Source organism: Entelurus aequoreus, linkage group LG19 (assembly GCF_033978785.1).
Source record: "Entelurus aequoreus isolate RoL-2023_Sb linkage group LG19, RoL_Eaeq_v1.1, whole genome shotgun sequence".
NCBI lineage: Eukaryota > Metazoa > Chordata > Actinopteri > Syngnathiformes > Syngnathidae > Entelurus > Entelurus aequoreus.
The window spans coordinates 29,714,056-29,719,792 of record NC_084749.1 but is presented as its reverse complement, the minus strand read 5'-3'; positions in this window follow the sequence as shown (position 1 = coordinate 29,719,792).

Genomic DNA, 5,737 nt, shown 5'->3' with positions numbered 1-5,737 from the left:
TAAACCTTAAAGGCACTGCCTTTGCGTGCCGGCTCAATCACATAATATCTACGGCTTTTCACACACACAAATGAATGCAAGGCATACTTGGTCAACAGCCATACAGGTCACACTGAGGGTGACCGTATAAACAACTTTAACACTGTTACAAATATGCGCCACATTGTGAACCCACACCATACAAGAATGACAAACACATTTCGGGAGAACATCCGCACCGTAACACAACATAAACACAACAGAACAAATGCCCAGAACCCCTTGCAGCACAAACTGCAACCCAACTCCGCCCACCTCAACCTCCTCATGCTCTCTCAGGGAGAGCATGTCCCAAATTCCAAGCTGCTGTTTTGAGGCATGTTAAAAAAAATAATGCACTTTGTGACTTCAATAATAAATATGGCAGTGCCATGTTGGCATGTTTTTCCATAACTTGAGTTGATTTATTTTGGAAAACCTTGTTACATTGTTTAATGCATCCAGCGGGGCATCACAACAAAATTAGGCATAATAATGTGTTATATCCACGACTGTATATATCGGTATCGGTTGATATCGGTATCGGTAATTAAGAGTTGGACAATATTGGAATATCGGATATCGGCAAAAAAGCCATTATCGGGCATCTCTAGATAAGAAGGAATGAAATGAAGCATGTGAGGATCTAAATGTCTGAAAAGTAAATAAAGGTGACCAGGTCAACCGACTTTGGGTTGAAACGACTAAGATCCAAATAACAAGTGCTAAACAGTGTGGGCAAAGTAAAAAACTGTGTGCACTATTAGGTGTCGTGTTTTGGGCGATTTACTAAGACCGCAAGTGCGAAAGTGGTGCAGACCGCCTGATTTAAAGGAGGATTTTGCATGTACTACACCAGTTGTCACCATGGAGACCCACTACATTGATGACTCTAACAGTGGCTCTAACAGCACATTAGGGTTGTACGGCATACTGGTATTAGTATAGTACCGCGATAATATCAATCATATTCGGTACTATACCACCTCTGAAAAGTACCGGTCCCCCCCGTCGTCGACAAGTTGTGTCATTGCTGGTTTACGAGCAGACGAGCATGTTCGGCGGCACACAATCACGGAGTACTTACAAGCAGACACAGTGTGTAGACAGAAAAGGGAGAACGGACGCATTTTGGCTTAAAAACTAACGATAAAGGTGAAGTTATAACACTGAAACGCCCCCAGGAAGAGGTGCTTTAAGACATGGCTAGCTAGCTAGTGGCTTAAGTCCAGCCGCTGTCTGCAGTGTTTTAGCTACTTCTAAATCACTGATCTTTGCCTCAATGGCGACAAATAAAGTCAGTTTCTTACAAGGACGAGGAATAGCTAAACATGCTTCACTACACACACACACACACACACACACACACACACATATATATATATATATATATAGACATATATATATATATATATACACACGCACACACATTAGGTCAGCAAAAAACACAGAGGCTATATCATCCCTACAAGCAAGTCTGCAGGTTTCCCTTTTAAAATCCCCTGACGAAACCTGCGAAACAGGCTTGTAGGGATGATATAGCCTCTGTGTTGTTTCCTGACCTAACGTATATTCCGCTCCACCCCAGTATTGAGCACTCTATAACGAGTAAACCACAGAAACCTCGACATATATACATATATATATATATATATATATATATATATATACACATATATATATATATATATATATATATATATATATATATATATATATATATATATATATATATATATATATATATATATATATATATATATACACACACACACACACACACACACACACACACAGACACACAGACACACACACGCACACACACACACACACACACACACACACACACACACACACACACACACACACACACACACACATATACATGCATGCACATATACATATATGTATATATATATATATATATATATATATATATATATATATATATATATATATACACACACACACACACACACACACACACACACACACACACACACACACACACACACACACACACACACACACACACACATATACATGCATACACATATACATATATGTATATACATACATACTTATACATATACATTTATATATACTGTACATATATACATACATAGAGACAAATTGTCAGTCCGATTTAGGCCAATTTTTTTTTTACACCCAGAAAAAGAATACTTTTCCAAAGGAAGCCCAAACCTTATTGTTGGGAATGTACCATCTGGACCTCAACCGGTTTTGCTCCCACATCTATCTTGTGTGAGGGAGGCAGGACTGATTGGTGATGAATTATGCATACATTTAACAAATTGTCATATTTGTCTGGTAATGTGATGCTACCCAAATCATCACCACGATCATGTGGACAATAATCACGTTCAAGCATTTTTGCAAAAAACTGCTACTGCCCGATGAAATTATTATTATATGGATATAACCTGTGTTTACTGTGTCGTCCTCGTGCAAATATTGCAGCTGAAATGACAGTTTATGAGCAAAGCTGTAAGATGTTATAGTGTTTGATGGATAACTTTTTGTTGGCGGTGTGCATGCATGCAAAGCCCATTATGTTTGATGTCGCTCTCAGGGGCACACAGTGTCTCCTTGTTCCGCCCACCTTTGACAGTAACAGGGTGAGCCTGAGGAGGTGTGCCCTCTAATAAAACATTTATATGCAGGGAAACAGTGTGTCCAACTCCAGCTCTTTTGAAGTTACCCACCAAGATTTAGAGGCTTTTCTAAGGGGGGCCCATTGTTTGGCACTATGTTGCCTTCACATTCCCGCCCCCTGCATCAAAAAAAAAAAAAAAGAAGTGTCACAGTAGTCTGTAGAAACTTCAAAAGATGGCCGCATGAAAGAAGCGGATTTGACCCTCGAGCCCATTAAGTAGCGACTAAATCAGTAGATTGAAAAGCGGAGTAATTTGTATCAACTCAGAGTGTTACTATGCAGCCAAACAGGAAGGTCAGGCCTTCATGCCATGGCCTCAGCGCCGGACTCATAGCAACCTCACATCAATGCAACATCAGTTCTCCAAACCACATTCGTCAAAAAAAAAAAGGATGCACGTAAACAAGGCCTGATTGTGGCGAGACAGAGAAGCGGGCAAAGGAAAGGCAGGAAGTGCTCTTTTCTTCCATCCATTGCATGAAGTAACTGTCCAACTTAGCCCGGGAGATAATGTCTGATAATAGCAGACTAATGATGCTTGGGCTGATTGAATTAGGCCAGAGGTCTAGTGGGTCAGAACCCCGGAGTGATTCACCTTCCCCCCTGCAGCTCCGCAGACAACCTCCTGGGAAAGGCGAAGATCGGTGTTAGGAACCCCCCGCTCCCCCACACACACAACCCCCACCGGCCCCAGTTTTTACAGCTCAAGCAAAATTCTCATGGCACTAAAATCAATGTTGCTATTGTTGGGGCCAAACGACACATCCTGACCATGGCCAATGCAAAGAATTCCAAGCGGCAGGGCCTGCTGGCCTGTTGGGATCCACCAATTTGATTATGAGGAGGCCCAACGTTGTTTTTCAAGGGAGCGCACATAAAGGCGGTCTTGTTCATCAGCATGGACAATGGGACCTCTAAGTGGCATGTGAAACTGACCCGACTGTGCAATAATTCAAGCCTTTGATTTGACAAATATTTTTGGTGCCCTCCTCCGCACTTGGAAATACCTCCACTTTTCTTGAGCCGCTCTTGAACTGGAGAAAATGAAACGATGAAACTCAGCTTTAAGAGTTCCCCGTCTTAAGCGTGTTTTGCGATAAGAGCTGTATCTCGTTGATATGCTTTAACCCTTGTGTAATGTTCATATTGTTGTTACTCAGCCAGCGTTTGTGGGTCTGATGGACACGTTGCATTTTGTGGCTTTTAATGCCTCACAATCAAACACTTTTATGTGAAAACACGGAACAGATGTTTATTGGGATAAGGTAAAGTATTTTCACATAAAAGTGTTTGATTGTGAGGCATTAAAAGCCACAAAATGCAACGTGTCCATCAGACCCACAAACGCTGGCTGAGTAACAACAACCTTATCCCAATAAACATCTGTTCAGTATTTTAACATAAAAGTGTTTGATTTTGAGGCATTAAAAGCCACAAAATGCAACGGGTCCATCAGACCCACAAACGCTGGCTGAGTAACAACAATATGAACGTTGCACGGAAAATTTCTCTGCATCCCAAAGGGATTCTTCTTTTGTGTTTCTGCACCTGCGGTTCCCACACAAGGTTGCAACATTGTTTGTCAACACTGTCTGCTCTCATTTTCTCGCACATTTGACCCACTGATGTTCTGTGTACCTACACTCTGTCCTCCTCCTGTCTAGGCCTGCTGTGTGCGTGTGTGCGTGTGTGTGTGTGTGTGTGTGTGTGTGTGTGTGTGTGTGTGTGTGTGTGTGTGTGTGTGTGTGGTACACAGAACATCAATTTCCACACTTCTATTAGCCCCGGGTCCAGTGGACCCGGACATCTTATATGTAATAGAAATGTGTAGGGGGGTGTATGGTGTGTGGTCATTAAATATATATTCTGATATATGTTCTTCACAGAAAATGAGCCAAAGTCAGTGAGTCTCAGTTTGAAAAATTAATTAATTGTATCATTTTTCTTTTAATAAAAAATGAAAACGGGTCCCACAGACCCGAACACCACACAAGGGTTAAAAGGGTCATGTGAGGAATTTTTTCACATATAAAACACTTCCGTGTGGTCTACATAACATGTAATGGTGGTTCTTTGGTCTAAATATTGCAAAGATTATGTTTCACAGACCGTCTTCAAGCCGCTTTCTGACCGTCTCTTAATTTTGCGTCTTATGTACGTGCAAAGTCCTTTCCCAGGCCAAGCCCCCTTCAGCCAAGTTGTAGTTTTTAGCGCTTCCATATGGAGTCTACTGACAGATATAAGTCAGAATTATATGCTACTTTGTATTAGAAATGCCAACAGTGGAGGATTTTAACATGCGTGTGCCTGTACGAGCCAGTCTGCCCCAAAACAAGAGTATAGAGAAAACGAAGGAACTTATTGACTCTATTGATTCTATTTTTTTTAAAACATCTATACATACCATAAACTTGCTTATCTCTGTATTCTCAGCTGTTGCTTGCTAGTGACAGTCACAACTATGGTACCAGGCTAGCCCTGAGAGGTGCGCTCACCCACCTTGAACCCAAAACTAATGTTTTGAAAAAGATTTATGTATAGAGCAATCACTTACTGGAATGGACTTCCACAATATCTGGTATCAATCACCAGCAGAGTGGGTTTTAAGAATAGACTGCACTGCAAAAACTGAAATCTAAGTAAGATTAAATATCTCAAATAAGGGTGATATTTGCTTATTTTCTGTCTGATAAGATAATTCTTCTCATTAAGCAAATTTTGTTAGAGTGTTTTACTTGTTTTAAGGGTTTTGGTCCTAAATTATCTCAGTGAGATATTACAGCTTGTTGCTGAGATTTTATGACCTATATTGAGTAAAACATGCTTGAAACTAGAATATCAACTGGTGAAAAGCTGTGTCATCAACACTCACAAGTATAAAACTACTTTTTTAAAGTAATAATTTCTTATTTCAAGCATGGAAAAAAAAAATCATGACTTTGACACAATTGTGTCTCATATTAAAACAGATGACAGCCAAATGGACTTTGCTATTTTCTTTTCAATGAAACAATAGAAAATACGTACTCATATAGTACAGTT